We start from the raw sequence: 13,003 nt of genomic DNA, 5'->3' as shown, positions 1-13,003 counted from the left end.
GTACATTAAGAGATTGGAACCCATGGAGTGCCAACTGATGTTAGATTGGAGTTCACACCAGTAGGAATATTGACCTTCCTCAGAGAGTGGCCACATCAGAGTCCCCCCGAGGCTCTGCTGCAGTCCAGACCCCTGGGCTCCACCTTACACAGACAGAATCAGAGACTGGGGTGGGGCCCAGGAATGCGCTTTCCAAGTGCTGTCCCCAGGGCTCCTCAGGCACATCAAGTTTGAGCGTCACTGGTGTGAACAGTAAAAAGTACAGAGCAGGTTCAGGTTGAGTGTCCCTTATCTGATATAGTTGGGACAGGATGTTGCAGATTGAGGAGCTGCTCTAATGGTAGAAAATTTGCACAGGCTTTACCAGGGGAGCATCCTCCATTAGGATTTGCAGACCAGGGGTTCCCAGCCCATTCAGGAGTGGCACTTCTGATGGCCATGGCACTGCAGGTCAGCTGGGAACCCTGGACAACTCCCATCGCATTCACACACCCCAGCATGTCATTCACTGACCTGCTCATCCAGTAAGACCTTCCTAGTCCCCAGGGAGTCTCCAGTCAGATAACTCCTATCGGGGATCCTTGTTCCTTGGCCTGACATGTTGGCCACCAGCAGGTTTGGGGGGGGGGGGATCTCTGTGTGTAATGTACACTCTCCTATTCGGAGGGCGGCACAGGGCAGTCTGGCATGTGAGAATCAGTGACAGCCACGTATTCTCAGCTCTGTTTTCGTGTATGGATGAGGTGATTCCCAGGCCTTGCATATCTGTTCTCTTCACTGGGACAGCTGGGGTTCCACATCTCACTCCGTCACCCCTGGTTTTCCCCGAGGGGCTCCTTGCTTCAGGAACTCCTCGGAGCTGGAGACCACGCTGCTTCTTCCCCGTACACGGGACTCGTGGGGTTGAGCACAGGGTTCCTGTGTTGGTAGACTCCATGTCTGGACAGGGTGATGAATTAGCTGACAGTCCTCACAAGACGGCTGAGAGGGCAGATTGTGCTCAGTAGGTTGATGTCCATGCCCAATGGGTTTCCTTGCGTTTGGACGAGTCGTGAGATTGCACGCAGTTGGCTGGAAAGGGCATTTTGTTTACTTCACTCTTTTGAACGTGGCCCCTGCATGACTTGGCTAGTGGCTTCCCGTCAATTAGGACGGTCAGGTAGCCACACTCTGCCTTTCTCTTTGTGATGGTAAATTATTTACTGAGCTCTAACTTGCTGGATGTTTTAAAAGCTCTCCTTATGCTTGGAGGGCTAAATGAACCGTGTCACACTGGACAGAAAGATCTCACACGGTTTCCATGACATATAGACGCTCCTCCGTGTGCCGTGAGATATCATTTTGATAAGTCCCTTGGGAGTTGAAAACATCACAAATTGAAATTGCATTTGAAATAGCCAACCTAGCGAACGTGGCGGCTTCGCCTCACCTACATCAAATATGCTCAGAAAGCTTACTCGCAGCAGCCCAGGGCCGGGTAAAATCTAATCTAACCCAGGGCCTGCAAATATTCTCCTGAAAATTAAAAAACGGGAGGGTTGTATGGACATCAGGTTGAAAAATGTGGAACCGTCATCAGTTGAGGACCCTCTGTAGGTAGGATTCACCCCACGATGATCACTAACAGTTAACAACTGGGGCTCGCATCTCACCTGTAGTTGGGGGGCCAGTGCTTCATCAGTGGGATTTGTAGTAAGTCTGAGCACTTGGCACCAGCACTGTCTGTACTATGCATATGGTCCTGGAGGAAGCCCCTATGTGTTCCTCACTGTTCTCTGATGTGGCCATTTCCAGTGCAGCAGGTACCCACTGCAAGTGCACTTCGCGGGGGAAGCAAGGCCCAGGGCTCTGGGCGTGCGCGGGTGACCAAAGCCTCCTAACTGGCAGGAGACAGCTTCCGCCCAGGCGTGTCTGGCGGTGCCGGGTGGCAGAATAAATGGGCCGGGACATTAAGTTCCCGTGGAGCTTTCTCCGTTACACAGATTGACTGTCTCTGCTTCGGGTCGCAGATCCCGGAGACTGCGGTGCCGTCTGTGTTATAAATAGCATTTGTCCTGCCTGCAAATGGTCGCAGAGAGGGAGTAGGCTGGAGGAAGGCAGGCGGTGGGGAGCTGGGGGGCACTCGAGGCCGAGCTGGGACGCTACTGGGTGAGTGTGTGCGTGTACGCGCCCACGCTCTGCCCACGAGCGTGTGATCGTGCTTAACTGATCCAACGACTGCATTTCCCCCAACATATTACACCAAATGTACTTAACGGCAATTAGAATGTTTGCCGCCTGCTGGGTACAAATCTCCTTAGAAAACAAAACTGTCCTAAATGGCGGTGTAAGTAATTCTGGAGACTGAAGCTAACGATTTGTGACGCTGTTGGTTCATTTGGCTTCCTGCGAATATCAAGATTAACAAAGAAATTCATCGGTCCCGTTGCGCCTCCATGAAGCTCGCGGAGACCCAGGGAGGTCATCACACATGGCTGTGTGACTCGCAGAAGGGCCTGCTGCTGCCTTATCTCACAGCCTGGGTGCTGAGTTGGCGGTATTTCCCTTGACAGAGGCTTCCCCGGAAAATAGACCCGTCTGTGGGTATTTTTACAGGAATGTCCACCTCACCCTTCTCCACCAACAGTCTTCTCCGTGGGTTCTGCAGGAGACAGAGCCCATCTGTGGCTCTGAAAAGGCAGCTCAGGTCTGGCCCGAGGAGTGAGCCCTGCCTGCTTGGTGGGGGTTGACCCTCCTCCACTCTGAGTGCCCTTTCTCCGGTGTGAACACAGGGCCCAGCCCAAGGTGCTGTCCAGGCCTCCTTCATGTCTAACGTGCTAATTTACTTAATGACTAATATTTTTTGGAGCATGGATGATGTGTCCTGAATCGCACTAGCCACTGAGAAATACAGTGGTGACTGTGAAGCACAGTCCTTTCCCTTGGAGAGGTCTTTTCCAAACACACTGTGTGTCCCAGTCTCTCTGAAGAGACTGGCAGCCAATGCCGGCCACCATCTTAGATGCTTTCTCCCTACAGACTTACCTCCCCTGTCCCCTTTGATCCACTCTCTTCTTTCCGGCTTGGACGACTCCTCCATTCTCTCACTTCTCCTTTCTATGACTTCAGAACTGTCCTCCCAGAAGATAAGTGAGTTGTCCACAGTTCAGAAGTGGTGGATGGGCAAGCCACAGCTCAGGTCTCAACAGAGGTTTGGCAACCCACCCTTTAGGCTCCTGGCCTTAGGAACTTGGTGTTCTCACAGGGGTGTGTTTCTTCTCCTGCTGAGTGTCTTGGCTGGAGCCTCTCACTCTGGCCCTGGTCCTCGTGAGACTCAGGATCCTCCACCCAGAGCCCACCCAGCCTTCCTCCATGAGGTATTTTTGAGAGGATGGAGTTAAGAATATAACACAGCATTTTGCCAAATAATGGCCTTCTTATGACTGTGCCTGTGTACCAGTGGGCAAAGTAGAAGAGTTCATGAAGTTTTGCAGACATGTGATTAATACTTTTCCTTGGAACCCCTTTGCCATTACCTGTTAGAGCAGTTTTCAACCACACAGAGTCAGGGAGTAAGATGCCCCTAGAGGACAGGAGGCAGCCATGCCACTCACCCTCCAGGAGCCATGGCCTGCCTGCTCGAGCCCAGCGCACTCCCGCCTGCCATCCCACCTGCCAACCTGCCTGCCGGCTACATGGGGAGCGAGACCCTTAGCCTGTGAGCTCAAAGCCAGAGGGGTGCGTGTGCCAGGACTCAGTGCCAAGTGAGGGCCCTGCTTTCTGGCCTTCTTCCCACGCCCGTCCTTCCCTCCATTCTCTTAGGGGCTAGTCTGAGTGCACCGTGTCCATCGTCCGTCCACTACTCATCCTGGTGAACGCCATTTTGAAGGGTACTCTGGTGATTTCCTAATGGCCCAATCTGATAGACCATGTATTTATTTTGGTACCAGGGATTGAACCCAGGGCTGCTTTGCCACAGAACCATATCCCCAGCCCTTTTAGTGCTTTATTTAGGGATAGGGTCTTCTGAAGTTGCCCAGGTGGCCTTGAACTTGCTATCCTCCTGCGTCAGCCTCCTGAGCTGCTGAGATTACAGGCGTGCACCACCACAACCAGCCATAGCTGATGATCGGTTTTAAAAAAATGTTCTCTTCAAGCCCCAGTGCCAAATCTCTCTTCTCAGCAAAAGCAACTACGGTCGGCTATTTTGTGTGCATTTCTGAGATTTTTTTTTTTTTTTTGCAAGGATATGCTGGCCATGTCCGTTTTATTTTTGGTCTTTCCAGCCTGCTCTCCAGAGGATTTTGCTGTTAATACATCAGCCAGCAGCACCGGCATGTCCTCCCTCACACTTGGCGGCCCTGGACGAGACCAGTCATCAATTTGTTTTGGCATCCTGAATGACAGCGAAAAAATTACTCACAGTTCTTGGTGCATTTCTTTGATTACTGTAGAGGATGATCACCTTTTCTTATGTTTATCAGATATTCTGGTTTCTTCCGTTGATTCCTGAGACAGGTTTGTTAATCCCTCTCCCTGTAATGGGCGATTTATCTTTTATTTTTGGGGGCTGTTCAATGCATTCTGCTTTCGTATTTAAGTCCTGTTGTGAGGTACAACATGTCTTGGTGGCTATAGATAGCTCTCCGCTCTAGGAGGGTGTGAAATTGGTGTGCCTTCGCTAGAAACCGTGCTTTGAATGTTCATCTTTCCCTGGGCTGGAGACACGCCGTGTGAGACTCTCCTGGGGCTGGGTGGCAGGTGGCATCTCCCAGGTAGTCCTGCAGTCACAAGGCGGGGAGCAAGAGCCAAGACTTAGAGACTTCTGCGTTTCTCCACTGTGTGATTGATCGCTCGGGTGGATCACCAAGTGCTTTTCAGACTTACAATATTTTCAATTTATGGAAGGTTTATCATGATGGAACCCGATCGTAACTCAAGGAGTATCTGAATTTGATTGTCTTAAGAAAAGTCTTGGGCTGGGGATGTGGCTCAAGCGGTAGCGTGCTCGCCTGGCATGCGTGCGGCCCGGGTTCGATCCTCAGCACCACATACCAACAAAGATGTTGTGTCCGCCGATAACTAAAAAAAATATATATATTAAAAAAAATTCTCTCTCTCTCTCTCTCTCTCTCTCTCTCTCTCTCTCTCTCTCTCTCTCCCTCTCTCTCCCCCTCTCACTCTCTCTTTAAAAAAAAAGAAAAGAAAAGTCTTTTATCAATAAAAAATATTCCTCCTTCACCCTGGATCCCTGTATGTCACCCGCAGAAACTGCTGCAGCCATCTCTTATTGATTGCCTGCTTCTCTTGCCTCTTCTTTCCAACGTCCCTTCCTCCCTGTCTTCAGTGTCTTTGGTGAACACAGATTTAGTTCTAGATGAGTGTTAGTTAAAGACAGTGATGGACGGTCCTGGGGCCAAAGCAAACACTGGTGGAAACCCACACCCCAGGCCTCCGCCAAGGGCCACCAGGCCACACATCACCACGGCAGCCGAGAAGGGAACAAGGCCTTCCACCTTGTACGTGGTGCAAAGGGGAAGCCCTTAAGACAGTGGCCCAGGGGCTCGGATGGAGGCTCACCTGCCCTTCTGTTGATACGTTGGTGGGTGATTTCTGAATAGACATCTTCAAGCCCTAAGAGCTCACCTTTAAGGGATGAGGCCAAGCTAGGGGTGAGGCCCCCTCATGTTCGAGGCCTTTGGCAGATTGGGAAATCTGGTCTCACCAGCAACTGGTGAGCCTGCTGGCTGGTCTTCAATTGCAGAGATTAGAGATGGCCACTAATGCAGTGGGTTGCATAGAACTCACCACTTTTTAGGTAAGTTTATGTGGCTAAGGATGCAATGTGTGTGTGTGTGTGTGTGAGAGAGAGTGACATTGGGAACTGAGCCCAGGGGTGTCATACAACTGACCTATATATCCCTGATCCCCTTTTCTTTCTTTTTTCTGTAAAATATTTATATTTTAGTTGTAGGTGGACACAATACCTTTTTTTATTTTATTTTTAGGAGGTGCTGAGGATCCAACCCGGTACCTCACACATTTCAGGTGAGCGCTCTACTACTGAGCCCCAGCCCCAGCCCCCCTTTTCTTTAACTTTGAGACAGAGTCTCACTAAGTTGCCTAAACTGGCCTTGAACTTGTGATCCTCCTGCCTCAGACTCCCGAGTTGCTGGGATTATAGGTCTGTGCCCACCACACTGATAGGAATGTACTTTTTCTTATGGTTTTTAATCAGGATGGGGTAGAGGGCACCTGTCTGAGGGGCATGCAGAGAAGTAACGGGTCAACCTGGGCATGGGCATCCGATCTGTGGGTTCTGCATCTGTGGGTGGGAAATATCTGGGGGAAAATGACATTTGTATTGACAGATGGAGACTTTTTTTCTTGTCCTTATTCACTAAACATAGGGCCTTCTGGCTATTTCCAGAGCCTCTGCATTGTCGTGGGAAGCACGGAGACCTAGAGGTGACGTGGGGATGCAGGAGGGTGTGGTGTGTAGTTTATGTGCCATTTCTCACCGCTGTAGGAAGGGGCCTTGAGCGTCCTTGGGTTCTGGAAACAGAAGGGCTGCTGTGTCTGAGCCAGGGCTGAGGCCATCGAGGAGCTCTCCACACATTTCAAAGTGTTGGATCCAAAAGGAAGAGGCAGAATCCAGGGGCCTCGGGAGCAGCTGCAGATCAGACAGGGTGAGACACCAAGGTCGCGCGGGGCAGGTGGCTCGAGGGAGCTCCTTGGGCAGGAGCAGGTGGCCTGCGTCCCTTTGAAGACCTGGAACTCTCCGCCGAGACTGCGGCTTTGCTGGGCTTGAAGGGACGATGCTCTTTGATTCGGACACGTGCTGCCTGTGGTCCTGTCACTTCCTGCCTTGTGATCCCCATTGTGGACGCTCCCCACTGCGGAGGAGCGAGTCTGAGGTTTAGAACTGGCTTCGGGTGTTGGAGGCTGTGCTGCCTTCCCATCCTCACTGGTCACTCCTGCAGCTGACTCCTGGGGGTCGCCGTGCATCCTGCTTGTGCTCCTGTCCTATCTGCAGAGCCCCCTTCCTCCTGGCCTCCCTTTGCAAGGCCCTCACCTGGATACCACCCCAGGTGCTTCATGGTCCAGATCAAATTTTACATTTTGTTCCAGACCGTCCCTGAATCCCCACTGATCTTCCACAGGTGGAAATGAGCCCCCAGGACGTCCTCCCTGTGACCTTGCTCCTGCCCTGCCATGATGATGATTTACGAATCGGCTTCCTTTATGGATCTGTGAGCTTTTCCAGGGTAACAGTGAGGTTCTTAAATTTCTGTATTTTCAACGCAGGCCCCTGATGGATGCTTGGTTTTGCGAATGTCACAGTTAATGTCTCTGGTGACATGAATACCCTTGTTCTTTGGTGTCTGAAGTGGATCCATGTTCCATGCTCTTATCCAGAGTGTTGAGGCACATGGTGCTGCTGGGCCTCCTGGGATTTCACTGGAAAACCCAGTGGGATGAAAAATACTGGGAATTAAACGGAGTCACATCCCCAGCAGGGGGAGTTGCTTCTCCAGTGACCCATGGGGCATCTTCACAGCGTGATGGATGCCCAGGGGACTTGGTCCTCCTGGGTCACAGGCCCTTCATCAGAGCCTCGGGATCTCAGGTCCAGATGCCCTGCGCAGCCCACTCCCACCGAAGGCCCCTGGAGCATGGCCAGGTGGCTTCCCATTCCTGAGACCACCAATCACAAGGGGAGGAGGCCCTTTGGACCGGAACTGGGAGGTTCCAGTCCCTGGTCCGCTGGCTCCATGGCTTTGGGCCTGGGGGAGGCACTGTGTCATGGTGGCATGACAGAGGGCTCACACGTGGCCAGAAGCAAAAGAGAGCAAAGAAAAGCCTGGGTCCCACACCCTCCATCAGGGGACACCTTCACTGACCCGAGGATCTCTCACTGGGCCCTACGTCCTCCTGGAAGGGTCACTCGAGGAGCAAGCCTTTCATCACATGGACCTTTGGAGACCTTTAGGATCCACCATGACAAATACCTTTTCTCTATTTTATTTACCAGTTTATTTAAGAAACAAGAATTGAGCATCTGGGCTGAGACCAGCTCACGTGCCTGAGGTTATGTCAGCTAAAGGGGCGTGGCCCCTGACCCCACGAAGCCAACAGGCAGGTTGGGAGAGGTCCTGCTCAGGACAAAGGCGGCGTGGAGATGCAGACCCATGCCACCGGCTCTTGCTTTACATCTCTTCTGCTGTTTGTACCAGCAGCTTGAGATGTGAGGGGCGAGCTCCCCGGCCGCCCCCAGGTTGCACAAGGTCTCTGTGTGCCACTTTAGAAAGGAAGCCACCAGCTGAAGGAAGGTCGAGAAGAGCGAACCCAGGTTTATCCTGGCACAGGGAGAGTTCTGCAGGATGTGGAGGAACCAGTGGACGTGGAATTAGAAGATGCAAGTTTTTCTTTGTGCCATTCTGGCCCAGAGAGCAGGTGCGTCTCAGGGTTAGGAAGCGGTCCCCAGAGTCGTCAGGTTGATTTACCAACAGGTGTCAATGGGCGAGGCTGGATCCCAGGCCATCCTGTCAGACATTCAGCTCCTGGGTGGGTATAGCTCCCAGCCCTGGGCTCATGTCCTGAGGCCATGTCACCATGCACATGGCAGTTTCCTCCCTTAGGGCACTGGTACATACCTGAGTGTCTCATGCCCCTGGAGAGCCACACAGTCATGGCAGAGGAGAGTCTTCAAGGGCAGCGATTGGTTTTATGTTTATCATACAAGCCCGTCATGAAGTAATGTCAGGGTAGGAGAAAATCGATTGGAGGCTTATATGATCAGTGTGTCTATTGTCCAGAAGGGGTGACATGGGTCCTGCCACGTCATTCCCCGACATGTGCATTGGAAAAGGTAGAGGAGTTGCCATCTTGGGTTGCCTTGGAGCTGTTTCCAGCTGTGACCTCCAAGGCCCATTGTGGGTGACACAGTGTCTCCTGCCCACCTTGAGGTCCAACCTCCGAGGCCGTTGGACAAGTGTTTCTGTCCCTTCAAGTCTCCCACCCGCAAACATGCCTGAACTAGTGTTTTTCTGTGTTACATTTGCTCATTATAAAAAATAAGAACAGAACCTGTGAAGAGGCAGAAAGGACTTACACTGTCCACCTGGGGACAGAGCAGTGTCTCCTTATTTCACCTTGAATGTCCTTTTACTAGGAAGGGGCTGCCTGTTTTCCTGTATTCTTTGCTCCTTGGTCTCCGTTGTGCCCTTGGACCTGTGTTGGTGTGTTTTGTTTGTCCCTGGGACTTGCTCTTTGGGTTTCATTGTTGAAGAGGGTGAGACCTCCTTCACTTTAGTCATTGCTCTAAATGGTTTTTTTAAAAAATTGTCTACAGTTTGCTGTTATCTTTTAATTCCATTTTGACAATCAGAGGTTTCTGATTCTGATCCAACTAGTAAAACTTAGAAATTCTTCAATATCCGGAATTTGTACAGAGATTTATTTGTATTTTGGTTTTAGTTTCCTTATGCTTAGAGAATTCTGAATGGATCCCTTTGTCCATCTACAGTTGACTTTGAAGCCTGTGTGGAGGGCAGACTTGCTGCTCATCTAGTGCAGACATGGGAGTCTCACACCCTGGGTGGCTTCTCTCTGTGTTCCTTGGTCAGGCAGTGTCTCTGGGTTCGGGTCTGCTTCTCTGCTGTGGGTGATGTTTCGTTTGCGGGTGGGCTGATGACATTGCCTCAGCCTTGCACTGGACTTGGTCCCCAGGTGTCTTCGGGCTCCTCAAGGCCCTTCTCCTGTTGGCAGTCCTGTTATTCATTGTTACCTGTGGATTATTTCAGGCTTGATGTTGGAATCATTTGTCAAGTGCTCTGATTGCTGCCATAGAAACCTTTTAGAGAGTAGCATGTGCCGTATTCTTTAAAGGATAAAAGTAACGCCTGGTTGTGTAGAAACTGGAGACCATGGTGAAATACAAAGGAATAAACGAAGCCGCTGAAAATCTCCCCACTTAGGCCCTTCTGGGGGAGGGGTGCCCTCTTTCTGGCGGCTAAGACAAGGGGCTTTGGAGTAAGGTAGACTCAGGTTTGAAGTCTAGCTCGGACCACTCTTGTAACATTGGACAAGTGACCTGAGCCTCAGTTTTTGCATCTACGGGGGGGTGGGGGCGTATCAGTGCTCACCGTGGAGAGAAGCACGGCAAGCCTACACACTGTGGAGACCTTGCACATGGCTCTCCTGGGGGTGCACACAGCCTTCCACCAGTTCCTTCCACCCTCTCCAGGTCCAGCGGCCCAGCCCAGGGTTTCTCTGGCCCATGCTTGGAGCTGGCCCAAAGCATGGCACCCTGGTGGCTGGTCAGGGCACCTCACATGGGCAGGTCCAGAGCCAGGGGGTCGGGAAACAGTGGGAAAAGTTGAGTCAGAGGTTAAGATGTAGATGGTTAAGATGGGGCTGGAGGGTCGGGCCAGGGGTGCACCTGGGCCTATGGTGTAAACAGGATCTGCTTCACCGCTCTCTGGAGGCCCACAGAGGGAGGAGTCTTTCCAGGGCTCAGATAGGCAGGACTGAAATGGGCCTGCAGGGCTGGGGACAGAGGGGGTGACAGGGTCTGTCCTTGGAAATCTGTGATGGATGGATAGAATGATAACAAAAGTAAGACAGGGACAGAGGTCCCCAGGTGTGAGTTATGTGCCCATAGCTTGACCACACAGGGCCACCCTGAGTCATCACTGCAAGACAAGGACAGAGGTCCCAAGGTGTGAGTGTGTGCACACAGCTTGATCACACTGAGCCACCCTGAGTCATTACTATAAGACAGGGACAGAGGTCCCCAGGTGTGAGTACATGCCCACAGCTTGACTATATGGGGCCACCCTGAGTCATCACTGTAAGACAAGGACAGAGGTCCCCAGGTGTGACTGTATGCACACAGCTTGGCCACGTGGGGCCACCCTGAGTCACTACTGTTACATGGCTGATTTTCCTGCACAGCTGAGCCATAGGTAGGGTTCACAGTGGAACCTGGCTGTAGGGGTGCCCCTGACCTTCAATGTTTTCCAAGATAAGCAGGTTCATTAGCCACGATGACAGAACGAAGCCCCCTTGTCCTGACCATAAGCCCTCCCCTCTCTCTGACCACATCCTCAGGGCCACAAGACACTGTGCTCTGAGCCCCCAGGACTCCTCAGTCTGCCTCCCCTCTGGGGTCCTGGCACCTTGGGGCTGGTCCTAACAACCTGGCTGCTCAGAGCTCCTGGTGCTGGGAAGAAACAGTAGCATGTTCAGGGTCCTCCTCAGTCCAAATACAGGCTCTGCGCTCCATGGTGGCCAGAGCAGTCCAAGGACAAATAGCCCTAAAGGTAACGCGTTTCCCATCACTGGGGAGAGCACAGCTTGGGAACGCGGGACCAGGTTGGTCTTCTGGAGAGGCTGCAGGGGAGGGGAGAAGAGGGGAGGGGAGGGGAGAAGAGGGGAGGGGAGGGGCTTCAGGGAGGGGAGGGGAGGGGAGGCTGAGAGCAGAGGCCCCACGGCCTTCCTTCTCCATGAAGAACCCTGCTGCCATGTGGGGTGTGACCGGCCTTGAAATAAGCCTTCCGGTTTGCTCATTTCCTGCGGTCTTTCCAGCCCTCTGCGGGTCCCACGCATTCCGCTTACCTCCGAAGGTGGCAGGACACACTCGGGGAAGGAGGCTGGGGCCCTCCTGGGCCTCGCATTGGAGGCTTGTGCCCTCTGAACTGGAGCTGCCTCCTTGACTCACTGTCACTTTTAGAAATCCCCTTCCTGAGCCCTTGCTCAGCGCAACTCCTGGGCTCTTCCTGCTCCCTTTCTTCTTCTTCTTTTTGTTAATCCTTATCCTTCTTTTTACTTCAGTTAATACAGTGAGAACTGCGTCCTCCCGCACAGAGGTGTCGACTGAACTGAGAACCCGAAGGAGGCTCCCTCCCACCCCCCATCCCCCGTGTGTGTGTGGGGGGGTGTATGTGGAGTGTGGAGTAGCAATGTGTGTGTCTGTGTGTATGTGTATATGTGGTGGAGTAGCAACGTGTGTGTGTGTGTGTGTGTGTGTGTGTGTGTCGTGTATGTGGGGGGTGGAGTAGCAGTGTGTGTGTGGGGTGTGTGTGTGTGTGTGTGTGTGTGTACCTGGGGGGTGGAGTAGCAGCGTGTGTGTGTATGTATGTGTGTGGTGTTTATGGGGGTGGAGTAGCAGTGTGTGTGAGGGTGTGTATGTATGTGTGTGTGGTGTATGTGGGGGGTGGAGTAGCAGTGTGTGTGTGGGGTGGGTGTGTGTACCTGGGGGGTGGAGTAGCAGCGTGTGTGTGTGTGTATGTGTGTGGTGTTTGTGGGGGTGGAGTAGCAGTGTGTGTGTGTGTGTGTGTGTGGTGTATGGGGGGTGGAGTAGCAGTGTGTGTGGGGTGTGTGTGTGTGTATGTGGGGGTGGAGTAGCAGTGTGTGGGGGTGTGTGTGTGTGTGTGTACCTGGGGGGTGGAGTAGCAGCGTGTGTGTGTGTGTGTGGTGTTTGTGGGGGTGGAGTAGCAGTGTGTGTGAGGGTGTGTGTGTATGTGTGTGTGGTGTATGTGGGGGGTGGAGTAGCAGTGTGTGTGTGTGTGGTGGAGTACCAGTGTGTGTGTGTGTGTATGTGTGTGTGGTGTATGTGGGGGGTGGAGTAGCAGTGTGTGTGTGTGTGTGTGTGTGTGTGCATGTGTGTGGTGTATGGGGGGTGGAGTAGCTGTGTGTGTGTGTGGTGTATGGGGGTGGAGTAGCAGTGTGTGTGGGGTGTGTGTGTGTGTATGTGGGGGTGGAGTAGCAGTGTGTGTGTGTGTGTGTGTGTGTGGTGTATGGGGGGTGGAGTAGCAGTGTGTGTGGGGTGTGTGTGTATGTATGTGGGGGTGGAGTAGCAGTGTGTGTGTGTGTGTGCATGTGTGTGGTGTATGGGGGGTGGAGTAGCTGTGTGTGTGTGTGGTGTATGGGGGTGGAGTAGCAGTGTGTGTGGGGTGGGTGTGTGTATATGGGGGGGTGGAGTAGCAGTGTGTGTGTGTGTGTGTGTGTGTGTGGTGTA

General features: G+C 52.5%; 1 protein-coding gene and 1 long non-coding RNA gene across 3 annotated transcripts in view; both read left to right on the top strand.

Annotated features, from left to right (window-relative positions):
* Positions 1–13,003, top strand: part of GALNT17 (polypeptide N-acetylgalactosaminyltransferase 17) — a 352,801-nt gene that overhangs the window by 159,974 nt on the left and 179,824 nt on the right. The gene's annotated exons all lie outside the window — the stretch shown is intronic.
* On the top strand, positions 5,869–7,256 carry LOC308650665. Its single transcript, XR_014022380.1, has 3 exons — positions 5,869–6,027; positions 6,509–6,668; positions 7,143–7,256. It is a non-coding gene; the product is annotated as an uncharacterized lncRNA (long non-coding RNA).

This window comes from Spermophilus citellus (genome assembly GCF_964194105.1).
Source record: "Spermophilus citellus genome assembly, chromosome: 6".
NCBI classification, from domain to species: Eukaryota; Metazoa; Chordata; class Mammalia; order Rodentia; family Sciuridae; genus Spermophilus; species Spermophilus citellus.
Note: the sequence above shows the minus strand (reverse complement) of the source record. Positions and strands in the feature narration are given on the sequence as shown.